Source organism: Leptopilina boulardi, unplaced genomic scaffold, assembly GCF_019393585.1.
Source record: "Leptopilina boulardi isolate dan_hultmark-lab unplaced genomic scaffold, ZJU_Lbou_2.1 LbouV2_310, whole genome shotgun sequence".
NCBI lineage: Eukaryota > Metazoa > Arthropoda > Insecta > Hymenoptera > Figitidae > Leptopilina > Leptopilina boulardi.
Window position 1 is genome coordinate 665,192 of NW_026137875.1, and position 25,079 is coordinate 690,270.

Sequence of the window (25,079 nt, forward strand, 5' to 3'; positions counted from 1 at the left end):
CGTTGTTACACTCACAATATGCAAATAACACTCGTTTGGTTATTTTTGTATCGAAATATACTATTTTCATTGATTTAATGTTTTCTTTAGCGAATTAACATAGCATGGTCATATCTCTTCCAAAGTTATAAGACAGAAAGACACATATATTATTTAAATAAATAGAAAAAATTAATGTCTAATTTCTAGGTTATTACAAAGCTTAAGTCGTGTACTGTGAGACGGTCCATATACCACACTTTTAAAAGACGTCTACTCTCTAAATCTGAATTAGTAGTTTTCTACTAATGAAAGAGTGCGGATTCGTTTACCAATTGAATTAGTAACAGTTTTGACTCTTTTTTAATAACTACTAATTCATGGATTAATTCGTATTTTTACTATTTTAAATTAGTAACCCGATTTACTCGATGAATTAGTATCGTTTTCTACTATAGCAATTATGGAAAAAAATTTTCTGGTAATTCTTTAACATCGATTTGGAGATTTTACATGTTCCTAAATCTGTTAATTCTACAGATATTTTCTGTAAGGATTTAACGCATGCGCGAAAACAATGCAGTGATTCGACTAAGGCTGAGTACGATTGAGTGCGAGAGGTTAAGGCGAATTTAGTGTTTTTATTATTATCATAGTGTCGTCAAGAAAGTTTAATTAAAAAGGAAACGTCTTAAGTATATAAACATTATTATAGAAATAAATTATTACAAATTTTTTATTTTAAAATTAACTGTAGTGATTAAGTGAGAAAAGTCTTTTGTTTCAATTTCTCGACATAAGAAAAAGTGGATTTATCATAAGTTTTGAAAACTTGCTCCTCACTTTTTTTTGTTAGAAAATTATTGAAGGATGAATTTATTTACATAGAAGTTATACTAATTTATACAATAATGTTCCGCGAATTTAATGTATTCGGAGGAGAATATAACCTATAAGAAATACTCTACCAAATATATATTATTATCCCCATATAGTATACATAATTTGGTCACTCAACAGTTTTTAAGAACTGTAGCTCAAACTTGTAGAATTAACAAATTTTAATGCCAATGATTCTACAAATTTCTCTATTTGGAGAAACAACAATTTCCATCAGTAGATGGCGCAAGAGTTTCTGTAAATTCTACAGAAAATTTCTTTCCGTGTACTAAAAAAGAGTCAAAACCGTTACTAATTCAATTGGTAAACGAATTCGCATTAGTAGAAAACTACTAATTCAGATTTAGAGATTAGAAGACATTCTATGTTTACCCAAAAGATGTCCAAAAGACGTCTAAGAGACAAAAGGGACGTCAAAAAACGTCTTTTGGACGTCCTTTTCACATCCCTTCAGATCTTCTTATATAGACATTTCTTTCAAAATATTTTCTAAGTTGAAATACAGTAATACTGTATTAAATTTATTTTAAGTTTAATTTTATATTTTTGCTTCCTCGTGGAGGAAGCTTTGTAGTCCTTTCGTTTATAAAAATTTTTAAAGTGGCGGAAACAAATATTTTTCTATATAGAAACATGTTATATGAGATCCTGATCAATTATCCGGATGTATGTATGTGTGTGTGTGGATCCCTTTTTTGTTTAGACGTTAACTTTAACAGGTTTTAATCGATTTAGATAAAATTAGGTAGGCTCATTTATCATATTAATATCTCAAAATGGACACAAAGATTTAAAAAAAACCAAAAAAAAAATTTATCGTCTTTTTTCCAAAAAATCTTTTTAATCGAAAAAATTTTTAAACAGAAAAATTTAAGGTTATATAAATAATAAAATCGTATTCCTTACGTCAAGGCAAATCGATTGGTATATATATAAAGTATAGTTTCAATTTAAATTTAAAGAATTAATGAAAGTTAAAAAATCAAAAATTCACATTTTGGCAATAAAATTTTGTGATTTTTAAAATTGAAGTTTATATATAAAATAATTGTATTCCTTGCATGAAAACGAATCGATTGGTATATATTATAAAGTATATAATAAAGCAATTTCCTGACAATTCATTAGCAATTCAATTTTGGTTCTCATTGCTGTCAACATCTTCGTCATTTAAAGTGAAACTGCCTATTCTATTATTTATTTCGTTATCAGAAACATTAATGCTCTAAATACTTTCATTATCGTCCTATAATTATACAAATTCATAGCTTTATTAGTATTTAAAACTTTAATATAATTATATATAATGTTTATAGTCCGCATGTATTTGATTCTTCGTGGCATTTTGTTGCGTCACATTAAAAAATTACATTTCGCATTTGAATGGTTTAGATTAAAATCAATAACTTATAATGTAACCATGAAAACGATACAATATAGCTGATTAAACATAATTAAAAATCAATTCTCAAAATATTGTGAAGTAAAATTAAAACCCTTTTAAGTTAAAAAAAATTATTGATCTCTTTTGAAATTAAACGATGGTTTAATTATTTTGAATTTAAAATATTTATTTAAATTTTGTGAACTTTAAAAAAGTTTTATCTGGCTTTTCAAATATTGATTTTGACATAAATTTGTACAAGTCCAAAATATTATTTGTTTGAATGCAAATTATAACATGTTTAGGATGGACTTATGTAAATTTCCACTGGAAATCCAGTAGAACGTCTGAAATATGTCATATCTTTATATTTTTGACACCTGACTCACTCTGCTTTTCTGAATTCTAGAAGGTTGCCATTCTGCCGTGTGATATAAGAACTTGGTTAACTGACATTTATGTCGAAGCGGGAAAATAGGGAAAAACTGTTTGCTTTCAGAAAACTAATAACCCTCACAACAAAAGGATATTCAGGATATCCTTGGGACGTCCTGGGGATATCGATTTTTTTCGGCGGTTTGGATATCCCTGGGATATCTTAGAGATGTCCATGGATATCCAGAGGATATCTTAGGGATATCCGAATCGCCAAAAGCAAATGGATATCCCCAGGACGTCCCAGGGATATCCTAAATATCCTTGTGTTGTGAGGGAAGAATTAAAAAATTATTAAATTTAACTTCACATACTTGGTATAATGATGGTGCTCTATTTAATTATGAAATAAAAAATTAATTATTTAAACAAATTATATGAAATAATGCACTTGTGTGTTTTTCCGAATGCAAATATGAAGTAAAAAGTTTGGGAAAGTCCTTTGCGTATAGTGTCCACCAAATAGGTACGCGAGCTCGGTCCGCTGATTTGATGGAAGAACTTAGCTAACTGCAGTGACGTCATGTGGTAAGGGGACAGTTGCAACAGTTCTATAATACGTTTTACGAATTCACAAATCATTTTAAAAGTACATGAACACTGCAAATAAATTTTCACCAAATAAGAACTAATTAGACAATGTTAATTTTGAATAATGATAATAATAATATACGTTTAAACTACTGAAATGAAATGAACAATCTTTATTATTAAGTTTAAAAACATTAAAAAAAGAACGTTTGAGTTAATTTTACTTACAATTTTCTTCGTTTTTTATTTCTCAATTTCAACTTGATACACTTTTCATTCCGCTAAACATAACCTCTGAGTTGAAGTTTTGACAGAAGCAAGGGAAACAGCAGCTTACTGCCTGCGACCCGAGGACAATCCGAGTTTAGCCGAATTGCAGTTAAGTTGTCGTTCGGCTCTGACTCGACTCAATTTTTGATGGAAGAACTTAGCTAATTGCAAGCGCTGCAAATGTGAGGTTTTTATTTCAAATCCAACGCTCAGACTCGACTACTTATTTGATACAAAAGACACACAACTGCCTTTGACTAAGTTTTTCCTTCAAATCTTATATTCGAGCTCGCAGCCTCATTTGTTTTTTGGACTACGCAAAGTACTTTCCTTAAATTTTTATCAAATATTCTTTCATTTTCTGGAGTTTTTAAGATTTTTAATAACAATTTTTTATAAACAATAATTTGCAAAAATTATTTAAACTATAACTATTAGACGCAGCTTTTTCTTACGAGTTCATTGAAACCAAAAACTCATTTTTCGTCAAAATGTCAGTTAACTAAGTTTTTATATCACACAGCAGCATTGTTCTCAAAACATTTGTCATAATTCTCGTCAACTACCGCACACTGCACTAGTAAAGATTTAGTGATTCTATAGTAACTTTTAATTTTAACTATATAAAGTCTCTAAATATTCACTAGAACAGGGTGCAGTAGTTGATGAGAATTATGACAAATGGCGAATGGAAACAATGGCAACCTTCCTTCTAATTCACCGCCATGTATATAGTAAAAAGCTACCATTCCTACGAAGTGTCACAATTCAGATGTTCCATTTATTATTTTATATTTATTGCTAATAGACCTTTTCATGCTGATCGTTCTTTCCTTATCTAGCGCATACAATGACGCATGAGTTGAAAGAGGACAGAATATGATCAGCCTGAAAAGATCTATAAGATTTTGACATGATTTTTAACCTAAAAAAAATTCATATAAATTTTGAATTTTATTATTATTATTATTTAAGTCATATTGTAACTTAATTATTAAAATCTGTAAGAATATTGGCTATTGTTTAAATTTTTGAAAAAAAAATTTAAAAGCAAAGTTATAATAATTGCAAATTTGAATTAAACATAATATTATATGGTTGAACTAAAAATATTGTTTTCTCAGTGCACGATAATATCGTCAATTGAACACAGCACCAGAACAAATCAAAAGTTTAGTCAACATTTTCTATATGCACTAAAGAGGAATGACCATTACATACAGATATAAATGCGAGGACAGGGGTGCGATTTGCAAGTGCAAGTCCAATATATATATATGAAAGCAGTAAACGATGTGGGATGGGAATGATGATAGCAACATTTTCTTTCTCAGTGATCCCTTAGATAGGGCGTCAAATTGTTTTCTGAAACGGAGTCAAGCTATTCACGCTTTATTGATCGCCCTTAAAATATGGTTGATGCCGTGTCCGATTTAACAAGACTGGATAACCAGGCGCTTGGGTCCTGTTGGCCCCCTCGTGGCGTGCACGTGTTTCACTTTTGCCCCCCTTCTTCTCAACGTAGGTCCTGCCAAATACTTTGCATTGCCGTTATTGCCAATCCCCCACACGACCCGGCTCATTCTCTCTCTCTCTCTCTTTTTCTCTGTAGGGCACCGTAGCGGCATACCAAACTTTAATGCTCAACTAGCCGTATCATCGGGGGATTGTATATACGGCATAAAGACCGGGGAGATGAATGCTGGGGTTTTATTTGTCAAACATCGCCCGCAGAGGCTGCGAACCAAACGAAGAAGTATATTTATGTATATATATATATATACAAACGCAGAACGAGGAACGTATTTCTGATCAACAAGAAGAGGATCGCAAATCAATAGAAACTCTGTTTACATGAAAAGCATCGACCAACGACTTTCAAGGGGATTTTTTTTTTCTCAAAATTGTCTATATTTGCTGGACGTATTTACACACCATACGTATTGTACACTTGAGTGTACCCATCCATATGTATATAACTTTTTCAATGAGTCAATATACGTATATATGATAAGCTTTGTTTTCAACTATAGTCAAAGCTCCCACGCGCGTTCACTCTTCCTTTATACTTGTTCACAAAATAGATTTATATATTTTTCATGTGAACCAAACCAATATTTCAAATTGAATCCTTCAATAACGTAAATCAAAGTTTCTCATTCAAAAAGCCTGTGCGTATATTTATATATCTCTCTCTTTTTCCCACATTCGTGAAAAATGGAATACATCCCAAGTAGCACATAATATAACAGTAATATTATAGCAAAATATTTTCCGGTAACATTGCTGTAATATTACAGTAATATTAAAATGTCCGCTTCATGGTTATATTCCCGGATAATGTTACTGTAATATTACACGGTAATATTTAAGGCAATATTGCAATACACGAGAATATTGCAGTAATATTAGAAGAATATTATTTCATGAAAAAAATGTACCCAACTGGGGAATCGAACCCCGAACTCAAGGCACACAAGTTTAGAGTTTTACCAACAAGCCACACTGACTTACAATATATTTATAATTCCCACACAGCACAATATATTGCTGTAAGCTTACCTCAAGCTTACACGTAATTTTTGTAAGCTAACCCTGTAAGCTTCAGGTAAGGTAGAGGTAATATAAAAATGTCCGACATACAGTAAGCTTACACAGTAATGCCATGGTAAGTGCCATTGAAAGCTACTGCGCATAAATATTTAAAAAAAATTATTTATTGATACCTTTGAAAACTTGCCGTGTAAGCTTACTGTAACCTTACGGTGACTTTGCCATGTTAGTTTACTGTAAGCTTACTGTATGGCGGACATTTTTATATTACCTCGACCTTACCTGAATCTTACATGGTACCTATTGGGATATACTGATCAGATTTCCCTATGATGAGGCCCTTCCCAAAGAAACTGACTAGTGTCCGACAAGTATGTTATGCTGCTCCCAACAAATACCAACCAAAACATATTTTGGGCCTTAATAGGGCCAAAATTTTTAACATTTTAAAATTGGGACCAAAAAAAAAATTCATTCTTTATGTTCCCCCACAGCACCGAAGCTTTCCTGAAAATTTAGTAAATATTTACTTGCAATCGGGACATTTAAATCTTTACATAATTTTCACTAAACTTTGCAATTAAATATTCCAAATATTGCAAGTAGGGGAGAGTGGGTCAAAACGGGGTATCCCCAGTTTTCCATAATAGGTATTTCCATTTGTGTCAACTATTACATATATCTTTTATATTACAACTAACATCATTTTAATTACATAACCAGTATATAAAAATTTATTTATTATATTTTATGCGACTTTTAAATTTTAGATCAAAAGAAAATCGATTTTTTTATCGAAAGTAATAAATCACTTATAAAACTTTTTGTGCGTCGATATATTCGTTTCGGCAAGTATTACATCTTTTTCAGCATTTATTTAAGAGTAATTTTCATTAAAAGTAATTGTTAAATTATTAACAATAAGCTGAGAATTTTACATTTTGTTAAAAAATGCAGTGCGGGGCAAAACCGGGTACCAAACGGTGGGGCAAAATCGGATATATTTAAATGCATTACACTATACATATTTAAATTTTATCTCAAAATAATCGACATGTATGTTTCAAAATCGATGCTTAACATTCGATATATCATTTATTTACCATATCGATAAATAAACGATAAAAAGTTAATAAAAATATGAAAAAATTCGTTTTAAAAGATTTAACTGCTGTTATTCATTATTAATATAATATATTTAGATTAAATTTATTGAATATTAATTATTTTCTATAATGTAAGTGATATATAATAATAATTGAACAAAAAGTTAAAGAATATTCCATGATTTATATATTTTTTTGATGGCACCCGGTTTTGCCCCACCATCGGGGCAAAACGGGGTACTTTGCATTTTTTTGAAAAAGCTGGTTTAAATTGATGAAAAAAATTTTTTTCATGCAATCAACCTTATTTTCTTATTCTCTAATGGTCAAGGAAGAAATTTCAACGACATTTGAACTAATTTATTTGATAGATTCTTTGTAAACCGAGAATTCCAAAAAGGTACCCCGTTTTTGCCCTACTCTCCCCCCTAAATATTTACTAAATTTTCAGAAAAGTTTCGGTGCTATGGGGGTCTCTTCCTCAAATTTCCATTATCAAATGATATCCATAATTTAAAAAAAATAATATAAACGTTTCATTTAGAGAATAGAAAATTAATCTTTAGTTTCTTACTTCTTGTTTTGAAAATTGGCTAAATTTTTCAAAAGAACTTTAAATTTTCTATGAGGAAAAAAAATGTCTCTTTTTTCACGAAGAGATAAAGAACATTTCAAATCATGCCAGGTGGGGACTATATGGGTGGGTAAATGACAGAAGAGCGGTATATTATACGGTATTATATATAGGGATGAATTTGTAGGACATAAAAATTGTTTACAGAAATGAATAAACATATTTAATTCTTACATATACGCTTTTAAGATACGCCTGAATTTAAATTAATGTTTTTAAAATTCACCGGCATATTATAAGTTCCATATCAAAATTAATAACAATCTTTGTTCAAATTCATTTTTCATTTAATATTGCTCTCAAAAAAAAATTTTTAGAATTGTGATTTGATAGAATCTTATTTTGCAGAATATTTATTTACGTCGGTGAAGTTTACAACGTTTATGATCAACGATTCAAAAAAAAAAAAATATTTTCCACTTAAAAAATAATAACTAATTTTTTGCCTACAAATTTTTTTTCAAATAATTTTATTGTTGATCAAGAAACGTTGCAAAAAATTTTGTAGATCAAAAATAATAATAATTTGCATATAGGGAAATATTTTTTCTTCTTAATCATTGATAATAAACGTTGTGAACTTCACCGACGTATATTTATTTATTCGAATATTAATGTTTTATAAAATACAAATGGTCGAAAATCAATTGAAAAGAATTTTTATTTAGACGAAAATTAATTTGCCAGGAATTGAATTTGATCGAATCTCAATTTGATCGAAACTTTGTCTTGTAAAATATTAATTTGTCAGAATTTTAATTTGAAAAAATTTTAATTTTGCAGGAAGAGGATTAGAAAGAATATTAATTTTACAGAATATTCATTTGCTCGAATATTAATGTATAGAAAATTAAAATGGTCTAATATCAAATTGTCAGAAATAATTCGGCTTCAAATATATATTATTTTACAATTATTATGGAAAAAGTATGCAACCCACTTTAAAAAGTAAAAGTAAAATGTATTCGTAAATGAAAATCAATTACCGTGCAGGCAGCCAGAGGTGTGAGTGCGCCTTTAGGTTCACAATGTGAATTTTGGTGGGAACTTTATTTTTAAAATTTTGAATGGATTGCACTGAGATTTTGTGGAAGTGTCTAAAATATGATAAGAAAGGATTGTTATATGCGAGAAACGGAAATATTTTGTTGAATTAATTATTATAAAATACCTAACGTCAAACCTAACATCACATTTCTTCAAAAATTTCTGAAGTATATTACAATAATGAATTCAAACAAAAAATATAACAATTTTTACCGTTCCTCATCATATTTTAGACATCTCCACACAGATAAATCCATTAAATTATTTTTGGAGTAAAGTTTCGGACAAAATTGGACCAACAATCACAGTCAATTTCGCGGAATATTTTTTATACATGTATCCAAAATTTTGGTTCAGTAATAACATTTTTTGTTTATATAAATTTTTCTATGCGCTTTGTTATTTAAGAGATATAAACATTTTAAAAAGACTGTTACGTTATACATAAATTTGGAAGTATAGGTCTTTGAGTTGCGCGACATTATCAAAAAAATCTGCTCTTCTTATTAACTATTTTCAATGAATGCTATATATTTTTGTTTCTTTAGGATGTAAGTAATAAATAAAATTTCGATTATGCAAAAAAAAAAAATATTTTTTTATTTCTTAGAAGCAAAAATGTTCGGACTGTTACATTACATGTGTGATTTTCGTTTATGGAAAAAGTAAAATTGTTTTTTAAAAATATCTTTAATTATTTATTTTAACAGTAAATAACATTAATTCGGTATTATAATGATTAGACTATAGACATTCATAAATCTTTATTAGCGAAATCGACATTTCGTCTTCTTACTCCTTATTATCTTTTTTTCGCCGCTCCCTCTGGGCCGGTGCGCATTCTTTAAAAATTATTAAATTTCTGCGAGCTTTTTAATTTGTATATGAAAATTTTGTTTTTTTTTTAGCTTTGCTCAGCTTTTTACAAACATAAAAAATATGTTTCAGGTTAGAAAATAAATATAATTATATATATATTTTTTGATTATCGATAAAAAAAAGACTGTTTCGTTACAAATAATTTTCGACTCTAAACAAAGATGTAAATGAATAAATTGTTGATTTCATATGTTTTATTTCAAAAATAGACCAAAATTGATCGAAAAATTTTTTTTAGTTATTTGGGACTGTTACTTTACATTAAAAAACGCGGTCGAATTCTTTTTCTTCACAAAGGCAGTAAGAAACTTGTTTTTATCAAATATTCTATTTAGCTACTTTCAAAAAACCTAATACTATAAAAAAAAAACAAAGAGCAAGTATAAAATAACATGTATGCAATATTACATATATATTTTTGACACCTGAAATTTTTGAGTTTATTTTTTATCATCGTGATAAAAGAACGTAACAAGTGTGAATTATCTTGATATACATTGGAATTTGTATTATACCTATAAAAATATAATCAAGAAATCTCGAAATTTGGAAAAAAAATTTTCCCGTGGTTTACTTTTTTCGCTAAATTGACCATATACGAAAAATACGAAATTTTGTAAAAATTATATAAAAGACTACCCTTCTGTTATATACATATATATATATATATATATATATAGAAGATAATATTTAATAAGACCAAAAGCTTCCGGCGGAAAACTTGTACCGTAAAATTGAACGATTTAGCGTTTGATATTATCAGAAAGGTAAAGATCGTAGATAATTAAATACAGTCGCTGACATTTATGAAAGAAGAACCCTGAATATGGGTGATCACCCCCTTTATGTCTCCCTTTAGTCAGAGGCGTGCAGAGAACGTGCGCCAAAGTCACGTGCTAGTCACGTGCTGAGGATTAGTAATAGTGCTTCAAGAACGATCATAATATCTAGAACCCACTGCAGGGCTTTTGGATACAGTTAATATCTACTCCGGTAAACCCTGTCGAATTCACGGCTTAACGTATGAATAAGTTTGTTGGAAAAGAGGGCTAACAGATATTTGATTTTCGCACATAAGAAACGATCAACTAGCTCCATTGCTGTATGGTGCGCTATACTTGTGAGTGCGCTGACCGCAATTCAAAGTGAAATCGTCTCCTCCTATCAGCAAGGGTGGGTTCTGCTAAATGACAAATTTATTTAGAACCTTTTCACCGACTTTAGTGTGTAATGCGCCAGCTATATACACAGCTAATGAATATTCAGTTGAACTTGGATAATTCCAAGTTAATGGGTCACTGCAGACAAAATAATAAGAATTTTATCAATTATAAACATTTTATTATATTGGTCGTATCATTTGATAGAATTTTATTAGGTAGTTTATTTTATTCAAATTTATGTTTAATGGAATTTAAATTAACCAGTATTTATACTTAATAGAATTTCTATGTAATCAAATTTTTATTTAACAGAATATTCTTTTAAAATAATTCCATTTAGCACAATTTTTAATTCAAAAGAATTCATTTGTTCGAATTTTTATTAACACGAAATGTCATTTAATAGAAATTTTAAAACTCAGAATTTTCATTTATCCTACATTGCAAATGGTCGAATAATCAAACGGCAGAAATATTTCGGCACCAATTAAATAATTGACCAATTACAATTTTCTTGACATTTTCTGATTGGTCAATTTTTTAATTGGTGCCGAAATATTTGAGCGTTTTGATTATTATTCGTTTTAGATTTTCTTACATTGTGTGATAACCTCACTTGTAAAAGTCCGCATTAAATTAATTAAATCTCTTCACAGTTTTCTTGTGTGTATCAAATTGATACAAGAATAAAATTAAGATCAACTCATGCAACATTTTGAATCAATATAAGGTATCAAATTGATCCAAATATTTGGATCATTTTCAAGAAATGATCCAGAATATGGGATCATTTTTTGATACCTGAATTGGTATCAAAGTATAACTGTCATGGCTGGCATGCTCTTATTGACAAGTTTATTAATTAATTTATTCACTGCACTGAATGTTAAGGTATTAAAAATACTTTTATTATGAATTTTAAGAAAGAGAGAAGCGAAAACTTACAAATTGCGAGCAGTTAAATAAGAAAAAATTTATTTCGAAATAAAATGAAATACACTAACCTTTATTTATGTTTATCACATAAGATTTAAGTTAAGTTCACAATCACAACACTTGAAAATTTTTAATTATTTTTATGGTTCAAAAAATTATTAATAAATTATTTATTATAAATGAACAAAATTTAAGCAATGCACGCTTGATAAATATTTCTAATGCGTTGTCAATTAATGCAATTAATAATTTCCTATTACACAATATCATAATCGACATATATGACATTTGTAAACAAACAGGGTTGGGAAACAAGAGCCCAAAATATTTTCGTCCAAAGCAGAGTTGGGTAGGATTCTGTTTCACGTTTAAGGTTAACGCACATGTAATTTTCAAATAGGGAAAAACTGAATAATTATTTTTTAATAAATTTAATAAATAAATTTAATAAATTATATAGAAGGGAAACTCAGAGCAAAATAACGTCACGATATTTTGTCCATTCGACATTTTGACCATTTGATGTCTTGACTTTTCGACATTTTGTCCATTCGCAGTTTTGACTTTTCGACATTTTGGCTATTTGACGTTTTGGCTATTCGACATTTTGTCCGTTCGACGTCTTGGCGATTCGATATTTTGTCCGTTCGATGTTTTGGCTATTTGACATTTTGTCCGTTCGACGTCTTGGCTTTTCGACATTTTGTCCTTTCGACATCTTGGCTATTCGACGTTTCAATCATTCGACTTCTTGACTATTCGACATTTTGATAATTCGACATTTTGGCAATTCTATATTTTGTCTGTTCGAAGTTTTGGCTATTCGACATTTTGTCTGTTCGACGTCTTGGCTTTTCGACATTTTGACCTTTCGACGTTTTGACTATGCGACGTCTTGACTTTTCGACATTTTGTCCATTCGACAGTTTGGTTTTCGATATTTTGTCCATTCGACGTTTTGTCCATTCGACATTTTGTCATTTCGAGGAAAAGCAGTCGTCTCAATGTTGCGATCTTTTTTCAGACAAATGAAAATTCTATTAATTAGAAATTCTGATAAGAGTGTCGAACGTTGTCTTGATCAAAAACATGAAAAACTATAGTCTGTTTCACGTTCACCTCTTAATTGCAATGTTTTAACTAATGAAACTTAATGTTTAATGATAAAATTAAATGTTTAATGTTAATTTAAATGTTTAATGTTAATTTAAATTTAATGTTTCAATCAATGAAACTAAATTATACTTTTATAAACAGGTTCAGAACCTTTTCGTGATAACTGAGCGCTCATAGCGAGAATTTGGAAAATACATACACTTTCTGAAAATTATTGTTGGACATAATTTCAATCCTACCCAACTCTGCTTTGGACGAAAATATTTTGGGCTCTTGTTTCCCAACCCTGTTTGTTTACAAATGTCATATGATGTCGATTATGATATTGTGTAATAGGAAATTATTAATTGCATTATTTGACAACGTTTTAGAAATATTTATCAAGCGTGCATTGCTTAAATTTTGTTCATTTATAAGAAATAAATTATTGATAATTATTTGAACCATAAAAATAATTAAAAATTTTCAAGTGTTGTGATTGTGAACTTAACTTAAATCTTATGTGATAAACATAAATAAAGGTTAGTGCCTTTCATTTTATTTCGAAATAAATTTTTTCTTATTTAATTGCTCGCAATTTGTAAGTTTTCGCGTCTCTCCTTCTTAAAATTCATAATAAAAGTATTTTTAATATCTGAATATTCAGTGCAGTGAATAAATTAATTAATAAACTTGTCAATAAGAGCATGCCAGCCATGACAGTTATACTTTGATACCAATTCAGGTATCAAAAAATGATCCCATATTCTGGATCATTTCTTGAAAATGATCCAAATATTTGGATCAATTTGATACTTTATATCGAATCAAAACTTTGCATTCCAAAATGATACCATCCTGTTTACAGTGATTTGAAATAAATTTCAAAGAGATTTAATTAATTTAATATTTTAAAATTATATTTTAATCAAAATACAATTGTATATACAATCTAAAATTGAAATAAATATATTTTTCATTTAAAGAAATTCGTGCATTAAAATAAACATTTATTTATTTAAATATTTCTTTGAGTTAACAAAAATCAAGTAAAGAAATAATTTCTTTAAATCAAAGAAATTTTCCTTTGATCCTATAACAATGCACAAATTTCTTTGATCAAAGAAACGTTCTTTAAAACAAAGAAATCTTTTTTTGAGTATTCATAATAAGCAATTAAATAAGAAAAAATTTGTTTGAAGAGTATAGTAGTAGCACCATGATCAATTTAGGTGTAACTTATTTAGTATTATAATAATTTTAAAAAAGTGTTAAGTTGTATTTCTTGGGCGTTTACAGAGATAGATTTTTAACATCCATAACTTTGTAATATTTTATAATAAAAGATTCAATAATAGGTCAATTGATTCGTTTTTAAATATATAATCAAAGTTGCTCATAATAATTTTAAAGTTACATAAAGATTTTTTAATAAATAATAAAAATAATAAAAAAATTAAATAATAAATAAAATAGGGTCAACCGGGGTAAATCCGAACGCTTTTAGTAAGTTTCAACAATAACATAAGTTTTTTCTTTAAAAAAAAAATACTTCCGGTATTCTGGTGCATGAAGTTGTTACTTTACTTCCATAGAACAATTTTATGGGGTAGCAAAAATTTTTGATAAATTACAATCGCAGGAAACTTAGCGTTCGTATTTACCTCGATACTTTGCAACTTTCCTAAAATACCGGGGTAAATACGAACGCCACTGTATTTCAGAAAAATCTTAGGGAAAATAAATTTAAAGTATTGCAATTGTTAAACTTATATAAAAACTCAAAAAAAAATACGATAATAAACCTATTATGTAATAATGCATCATATATAAATACAAAAATCAAACAGGTTAAAAATTAAAATGCATTACACAATTAAAACCTTCAATAACTTTATCAAATCATAACGGATTTTTGCAAAACTTGGTACAGTAAGTATTTTGGAGTGATTGAATGTAAATACAAAAATAAAAGTCAAATTTTTTAAATTCAAAATGGCGGACTTTCCTGAAACTTATTTTTAAAAATGATCAAATTTGCTAACTCCAAATTCGTAATCAGCGACCCCAAAAACCGTAGAATACCAAATTTTATTAAGATCCTGAAAAACTTTTTTCAACAAACCATTTGGCAAAAAAATTGAAACACTCCTTCGAGAGAACAGAGATTAAGTTTCTGCTTATTAATTACTAACGAGGATACGTATGGAAAGAAAAACTTTTTTCTATGTACTTTTATAATGTTAAAATAATAGTGTAATGAAATAAAAACAATTTTGTGTGGCTCTGATGTAAAAAAAAATTCTTGAAAATACCGTTCGGATTTACCCCGGTTTTCCAATTTTCCTGGGTAAATACGAACGGTCTGATATTATTAATAAAATTTTACAGAAGGCAAAAATGAAATATAGTTTCTGTTCTAGTATTCATAACAAACAATTATAAATAATAAAATAAATTTTTAGCTTCTTTTTCTTCAAATACGAGACAAAATACTGAAAGAGTGTCATCTTTGATTTTCAATCTTTTTTGCAATACTCGTTATCTTTGTTTATGCTGTTGCTAATTAACAAACGAAAAATGGGATAATACTTAGAATCTCTTGAAGAGGATCTGAGGTAAAAATTCTCATATCGAACTTATTTTTAAAAATTTTAATTAAGCTGAAATAATTAGCGTTCGGATTTACCCCCCGTTCGGATTTACCCCGGCTGACCCTAAATAAATAAAAAAAAAATAATAAAAAGACAAGTTTTTAAAAAATTTCAATTTCAAAATGTTTATAGCTATGAATAAAATAGTAAGATATTCGCTAAATTCGATAAATATCTATATATTGATGTCAATAACTTTGAACTTTGAATAGAATAACGCTGTAGAATGTTCGCTAATAGCTCAAAAGATGCGTCTTAAAAAACTCTACAAAATTTAAGAAAATTATTTATAGGTGTCCTAACACTTTTTTAAAGTTAAGGGCAAAAAACGATTTTAAAAAAATGTTTAAATGCAAGAAAATAATAGTTAATCTTTATTAATATGGCTCAAAGTACTCTCATTATTTTTCCTCCAAATGAGACCTACAATATGAAAAAAAAATTATCCCTTAAGCTCTTATAGTATTAAAAAAATAATTACAAGAAAAAAACCATTTTTTCCCATATTTAATCACTTCACATGAAATTCCCCATATATATATTTATATATGGCTAAATAAATTTCTTGGAATTTTTGAAAATTCGTATTTATTACCAATTTTTCTCACTTTTGAAAAAAGTAGGAAAAACAATAAATGTTAAGAAAAATATTAGACATATATATATATATATATATACTTTTTTGTTTATATATTCAAAGTAATTTAAGAAAATGAATAGAAATTTTTATCCTTTTTAGGTAGAATTGTTCAGCCACACAACGTATTTTCGCGCAGACGCGACATCTAATCGTGAGATATCAGTTTCGAAAAACGTAGGCATTCATATATATATATATGCAAAGTGGTTCTCAACTTAATTGAGTATATGATAAAATCTTGCAATATTCTCTCGAATTCTAATCTAGTTTTAAAGATTAAAGATGCTAATAATTATTAAGGTGCTTATTAGTAAAATAATTACATAATATATAGAGATATTACATATGATTTTTTTAGAATCATTGTTAGAAGTTCCAATCGTTTCTCTATATAGATTTTCCACATTAGAATATCATTTCATTTTTTTCATGGAAATAATAAACTTTAATTTTAATAAATAATATTTTGACATACAAAAAGTATTATATAACCTTTTATCTGTTCATTCGATAATCTATAGTATTTATTTATTTACAGTGTTGTAGGAATAAGAATAGCACAGAAATGTTTTTTTTTGTTATAGTCAAAGAATTATTATTATTATTATTAATAATTTGTTAAGAAATTTTAAAAAACAGATTATTAATTTTAATTATTGAGGACCAACTTGATTTTTTGAAAAACAAATGTCTAAATATATAACATACACTAGTTAATTTTTTTTATTTTAAAAAAACTAGAATATTAGAAGATATACTCAAAAATAAATAGTTATGAAAATGTAAAAATTAAATAAATAAATTTTTTTCTATTAAACTGAATTCAGTTTTAAAGAGTATTATTTTCGACCAAATGATAAATTCATCAATATATAAAAGACAATTATAATTGTTATTTCAAGAATTAATCAGCAAATTAACTGAATGTTGTTAAAGGAAACTTTTAATTGTGACGTCATCATCGCTCGCTCCATTTTGAGTTTAGGTCTACAGTACCCCTATCTTCAGTAGTATAGTGGTCAGTATCCCCGCCTGTCACGCGGGAGACCGGGGTTCGATTCCCCGCTGGAGAGAATTTTTTTTTTTTTTTTTTTTTTTTTGACTTCTTATAATTACTTTTTTATTTTGCAAAAACATCGATATTAACCAAATAAATTATCAATTTTCCAAATTTATTTAATTTTATAAAATTTTAATGTAGTATATATACCTATTATTTTCAATTTTCCATTATAATGAAGAAAAACACCTACCAAAAGTACACTGTTCATGTTAACATTAATTAATAATTAAAAATTTTTTTAAAAGGTTTATAAATTGTTTTTAGATGTACCTAAAAATTTAAAAATAATGTAATTATTTTGTTATCACAAACAGAAGACAATTCTGTCTTAATATTAACTAGCGATAAATACCTCGCTCGGTTGAAGTTATACTTTTTATTGTTTACTTATTGTAGTTTATTTATATTTATAAATAATTTATGTTTAAATTAATATTTTATTAATATTGTATAAAAATTTACTTGTTTTGGCCAATTTTATTATTTTGACCCAATGAATATAGTCATCATCTTTACCAAGATTAATTTGAATCATTTTAAATTTGACATTTACGCATTTTCTGGTTCCCTAATTTTTCTGAACTTAGAAAATCGAAAAAAAAAAATAATTTTTCTAAATGTAATAATAATTCTATTAAATGATGGAAAGAAGATATTCTCTCCACAATTACTTTATGAAATTGTATCTCATTATTAATTTTTCTTACAATATTTAACCCTTTCCGTGTTTGAGAAAAAATCAATGAAGTGGTCCCAAAATATAGAATTAATTTTTTGTTTTTATTTAACCATATAAATGAACGTATACCCAGTGGGCAAAAAACCATGTTCGTTCTAAAAACGTTTTAAGGCCAGGTCCAAATGAGGCAGCGCCATCTATATTGAAACTAAAATTTTGGAAAATTACCAACAGCCTTTTCTTGAAAACAAGAAGGTAAAATGCATTTTTCTTTATGGATAATTGATTATCAGCAAGAAATACACCAGCTAAAACTTTTTTTGGGTTAAAATGATGAAAAAAATTTCATGTCAATAAATTATATATGAGCACTTTTTTCACAAAAACTGTAACAGTACTTTCTCAGAAATTACAATCAAGAATGCAATTTCCATTTGGAAAATTAATAAACGCTAAAAAATACACCGTCTAAGATTTATCAATCACGAAAATAACAAAAAAAAGTTTTTTAACATAACATATTTTACTATAATTATTATGACAGCCGTTTTGCAGGTTATATATGTCAGCAGACGTTTCGCGATTTTGCCGAAAGGAGGAGATTGGCGCTGTTACTAACCACCTGAAATACATAATCTACCAAAGGGCTGTCACAATCAGTAAAACAGTATAAATATGTTAAATATTTAAAAAACTTTTTTTTTTGTTATTTTCGTGATTGGTAAATCTTAGGTGGTGTATTTTTTGGAGTTTATTAATTTTCCAAATGGAAATTGCATTTTTGATTGTAATTTCTGAGAAAGTACTGTTACAGTTTTTGTGAAAAAAGTGCTCATATTTAATTTATTGACATGAAATTTTTTTCATCATTTTAACCCAAAAAAAGTTTTAGCTGGTGTATTTCTTGCTGATAATAAATTATCCATAAAGAAAAAAGCATTTTACCTTCTTGTTTTCAAGAAAAGGCTGTTGGTAATTTTCCAAAATTTTAGTTTCAATATATATGACGCTACCTCATTTGGACCTGGCCTTAAGGACATTTTTATAACGTTTTTAGAACGAACATGGTTTTTTGACCACTAGGTATTAAATAAGAAATGTTAAAATTTTGAAGTTAAAAACAATTGATTTCAATGACACTTGAAATTAGGTGCAATATTATAGGTTCGTAACCAAAAATTTAAAAAACAACAATAAATAATAAAAAACAACCATAAAAAATTGGAAAAAAATTGTTTTTAAGTTACTTTTTAAAAACAGTGTAATTTTATAGGTATATATCCAAAAATTCGTAAAAAAATTGCTTAAAATTGCAAAATAACCCTTTTTCGGATTAAAATTGCAAAAACATGTTACAAAAAAAGTATGTAACATTTTCTAAAAGCACATGGCAAAGGATTTTGTTTTTTTCTGAAAATAAGTGAAAATAGATTAATGGTTAATATTAATTAATGGAATATGGAATATACATTTCACAAAGTTTTAATTCCAAAAAGTTTTGTTAAATCATGTTTGAAATAGAAGACTTTTTAATTCTTAAGCGCGGAATAGAAACTGAAAAAATTTAATTTAATTTAATCCCAAAAATTATTTTTTAAAATTTTTTTCCTAATTCTACACATAATAAGGAACATTTTTTCTCTCAGAAATTTTTTTCAAAAGTCAATTGTTCATAAGTTATCAACAATTGAAAAAAGGATTATTTTTTTAAACAAATGATCATATCTTGCTCAAAAATCATCGTAGAAAAATATTCAAAAAAGCGTTTGAAAGGTGATGAAATAAGCTTTTAAATGCCGTAACCAGAATTAAATTCTGATCATCTTTTCATAAACTGTATCAATTTAAAATTTACAATAAAATGGAAAAATTGTTATTTTATTGTAAACAATTAGACAATGGAATTTTTTTTTAATTTTCTCTTTTGTATCGATCAACTCAAAGATATACGCTTTAAGATGAATATCTGACGAAGATTATATCTTTATTAGAATTAAAGATACAAAACTTTTTGTAAAGCCCTGGTATGCTGTAAGGTGGGCAAATATTATTGAGCTGCTGTGTATGCATTTAAACAAATTTTTAAAGGATGCTTAGTTATCGTTAAATGTTATACCACTAAAAAGGTGTAGATAAAGTAGAAAATCTCTATTTACGCATGACTTAAATTTTAGTTTATAGAATTAAAAATTCACGAAACTTTCAATGCTTTTCAGTCCCACTTTAAAAATCAGCACAGTTTTAATTCAATTTTAAACTATTTCACATTATGTGAAAAATGAATTAAAAGGAATACAAACTTATAAATTTCTATTCTATGCTTGGAATTAAAAAACAGAGGGAATCTACCGAATTAAATTTTTCATTTCCATTCAATTCCAGCCTTTTTACCGGGTTCTTTGTATTGGTTTCTAGTTTTTTTTTCGAATAAAAAAAAATAAAATTCGACTCTAACTTGGATGGGTTAGGATTCAAGTTCATAAAAAAACTGAAAAAATGATTGAATGTAAATCCGTGACTCGCCAAACTAGGGAAAGCACTTTTTTGTCTCCTGTACAAGGTATGTACGCAATATATAGCGAATATAATACTAAAAAGCTCGATCCCCCAAATTGGAGTGGGTAAAAAATTCCAGAATTTTTTTTCATCTAGTTTGAGGACCAATACCACCCTCAAAATTGAGCAGCATTCTTTTAGGAATACTTTTGATCTGGATATATCCCTTCGTCTCCACGTGTTGTTCTCATTGATAGATCGTGTAACAAATGACGCATAATATAAAAGCGTCCCCCTAGATGCGTGACTGAGGGGTATTTAGAAATGGTTGCACCGGCTGGCCTCCCGCAGTCAAGGAACGTCTATGCCGCATAATTATACGGATGTTATTAGTGTGTCGCATCTTGCACAATACGACAGGGGTCAAAATCTATACGCGGATTGTACGATGCACCTGTGCATAAGCATAATACCAACGCCTAATTCATTTAGATATTGTCAGTCATGCAGAACCAAAGTAGTCATTCTCAATAAACGATCATCCCTTATTTCTTTCCGCATGTCTTCTTAAAATTCTTTATATACAAGCGGATCATCTCTTCATCGTTTATACACATAGGTTTATATATATATATATAGTACAATCAAAATAAATTTCTCCCCTTATCACTATATAAAGAAAATCTAATCTGTGCAAATTAACATCTATTATACTGCAAATGTAAAACTGGATTGGTCATTATGTACACAGTTTTCTTGTTGGTATCAAATTGGATAAACTCATAAATGAACAAAATTTAAACATTGCACTTGATAAATATATTTTTCATGCGTTGTCAATTAATGTAATTAATAAATTTCAGTCACACAATATCTTGATTAAAGGTCTAAGCACAATAGAAACACAGAAAAAACTTGGACTCATTTTTGTTGCAACTCATTTTCTTTTGGGTATCGAAATGAGTATGGGACAAACTTCATGTTATTCAAAATGATATTGGCTGGAATTTCAGATTTCTAAGTTGGCATCATAAGCAGAGTAATTTTGTATTTCAATTATTGTTTTTAATATTTCAACAACACCAGAAAGATTATTTTGACCAGTACGAATATTTAGAAGTTTTTAAATAAAAATTATTTATTATTATTTACGTAGATAATAATTAATTTCATAAGTTTTTAAATTTACCGCTATTATTTAAGTTGGCAGTACCGTTCCTGTTGTCAAAACACATGTTTTCATTTTTCTAACCTAAAAACATATTTCCTTTATTATTTTATTACGCGATTACAAGCAATTTTTAATCAAATATATTAAGTCTAGCGTGTTATTTACTTCTTTGTAATTATTATATTTCATGTTTTTGTGCAAAATTATTCGTTATTTCACAATATTTTTCCATTTTTCTTTTTCTCAAAATGAAACTTGCCTGTTTCATTTTGATACTTTTACCTTAGAACTCGAAATGAGACAACCAGTTTCATTTTTGTTGCGAATCAAATTGAGTATAGAATCTATACTCAATTTGAATTCAGGTTTTTTCTGTGAACGTAACCGGAATCGCAATCGCAAACGGAAGAATTAGTAAGAGAAGAACAACAATATATGACTATTCTTCTCTAACTCATTCTTCCATTTACGATTGCGATTACGTTTCTATTCTGATCAGGCCTCCCTACTGAAAATTTTCATGTAGGATCTTATATAGGATCTCACATAAATTCATATATTAAAATCAACATAAAATCCTATGTGAGATGTAAGAAACTATATAGGATCTTATGAAAAATCATATAGGAAATTGAGACATGATTTGAAGTGGGATTCGATGTAAATTCTTATAAACGTATTCTTAAGTAATAAATTATGTAAATTCCTATGTGAAATCCTACAATTTTTCTGGTCCCATTTTTTCCTTCAATTTCTTATGTCAATTTCCTTCGTGTTTTCTCATTAAAAAACATATACTAAAAATCATTGCTCAATCCTTAACCAAAAAATTTTCCTATATCAAATCATACATCAAATCTTCTTTCGATTCTTGAATAAAAAATTATTACAAAAAATCTGCCATGAAATCATATTAAAAATCCTCACGTGGGATCATATATATATGTGACCGTTCACGACAAAACAAGGCTTAGCTCCCAAAAAATCAATTTTGAGTTTTTGATGCTAATCGATAGATTTTAAGTTGCTCTTTCACATGCAAAAGTCAGAAATTGTTTATGTCAATTACTTTTGACACTATATCGTTCTAAAGACGGGCATGTCAAGCGTGTTCATTGTTTCTGCTTCTACTTCAATCGCTTGCCCTGTTAAATTTACTTTTGGGAGCTAAGCCTTGTTTTGTCGTGGACGGTCACATATGATTGATTTGAACATAAGAAATCATATAGGATTTCATGTAGATTCTGAAATATCTATATCTAAGATTTCACATAGAATTAGATAAAGGAAACAATATAGGATTTCATATAGGAATTTTCAGTTGGCAGAAGGCAATTTATAAAAATTAAAAATTATTTAATTAAAAATCAAATAATATTACTGCAATTCATCTGAAAAGAAAAAAAATTGTGCTTTGCAATACACCTTCTAAGTTAGAGTCTCAGCTTTTATATTATTCAAGACTGATCTCAACTGTGAGAAAAAAAATTAACACCACCTGGCGGCGTAAGAGTGGAACTATGATGATCTACATCTATATTAGAATTTCCCATATAATTTCGTATATTATTTCCTACATAATTTCTCATATAATTTCCAACTTGGTATCTTAGATGGACAAATAAAACACCCAGTAAAAATAAAATAATTGAGAGTAAGGAAAAATAATTGTGAGTTAGCTTACTTTGTATTCGGTTTGGCGTCTAAACCGTGTAGGGACGTTACGGCCAATTATTTTTTCTTACCCTGAATTCTTTTTATCTGGATTGTTTGAATTGATGTTTGTTGATCAAAATTTGCAATACAAATGAATAGAATGCATGTTCCAAAGTGTCAAAATGCCGATTTGGAATAAGAAATTTTATGAAAACGACAAAATGTGAAATATGACAGATTTATCGACAATTTTACCATGTGAGTAGTGTTCATATGATAAATTTACCATACGAGCACTACTCACATGATAAAATTGTCGATAAATGGTAACTATCCAAATGTGCCAAAAGTAGTTTGCGCCAAACGGCGTTTGACCCAATATGCTATAGTTAGTGTCATTCTCGATGGTGAATGAGAAATCTGTAAAAATGATAAAAGTGAAGGTCTGAGAAGCCCGCGAGATGTCTATAGTATCACAGTTTGTGTATTATTACAAATAGACATTGGCGTGGAGATTTAGGGAAAGCAGAAAATAAAGTGAAATAGTTTTCTTCGCGGAAATAGTGAACGTGATGTTTTTATAAATAAGTAAATTGCTTATTTGATTAATTAATCAATTAATATTATGAATTAATTAATTAATTAATATTATCAATGGATGGAATAATTAATTAATTAACATTCTTGATATTATCAATTGATTGATTAATTAATTAATAAATTAATTAATATTATCAATTAATTAATTAATTAACAGTGACTGGAAGAAATAACGAGTAGTAAAATTATGGATACCAATATTGAGGTTAGTTTAAATTTTATTTTCAATGAAAATAATAATAATTTTGCGATTGCATAAAAATTTATTTTTTTCAGCGATCTCATGTAATGAATTTTCATCTAATTACATCAATTTAAAAGCATGTAAAATGGTAAAAAAAAATTTAAAACTGCAAAGGTTTACTCAACTGTAAATTGGATTTCATTAAGAAAATATTTTTACATCAAACATGGAATAAGTTAATAATAATAATAATTTCAAATTCCTTATAAATTATGATGGCATTTTTTACAGTTATTGTTAATATGAACCTAATTGTTGTTCGATTTAGTAAACAATTATTTTTCGATTGAATAGAAAATGATTTTTTTCAGCGATCTCATGTAATGAATTTTCTTCTAATTCGATCAGTTTAAACGCATGTAAAATGGTAAAAAAATGTAATACTGCGAAGGTTTACTCAACTGTAAATTGAATTTTATTAAGAAAATATTTTTACAACAAACATAGAATAAGTTAACAATGATTAGACCCCTTTTAAATCATATTGGCATTTTTCATTTTTGAAAATAAAATTTTTATTCTATTCTAAAACCATGCTAATTAACAAAATTCTATTCCTAACATAATAGACGCCAGAGTTATGATTGTTATTGTGAACATGGGCCTAATTGTTGTTCGATTTAGTAAATAATTATTTTTCGATTGGATAAATAATTATTTTTTTCAGCGATCTCATGTAATGAATTTTCATCTAATTAGATCAGTTTAAACGCATGTAAAATTTACTGCGAAGGTTTACTCAACTGTAAATTTTATTTCATTAAGAAAATATTTTTTGAACAAACATAGAATAGGTTAATAATAATTTGTACACCATCCAAATCATATTGGCATTTTTAATTTTTGGAAATAAAATTTTTATTCTATTCTTTAACTATGCTAATTAAAAAATTCTATTCCTAGCATAATAGACAACCAAGTGATTATTGTTATCGTGAACATGGGCCTAATTGTGGTTCGATGC

At 27.8% G+C, this 25,079-nt stretch overlaps 1 non-coding gene across 1 annotated transcript; it reads left to right on the plus strand.

The window, feature by feature from the left end:
* Positions 1-17,207: 17,207 nt before the first annotated feature.
* Positions 17,208-17,279, plus strand: Trnad-guc (transfer RNA aspartic acid (anticodon GUC)). Its single transcript has one exon. It is a non-coding gene; the product is annotated as a tRNA-Asp (tRNA).
* The last annotated feature ends 7,800 nt before the right edge of the window (positions 17,280-25,079 follow it).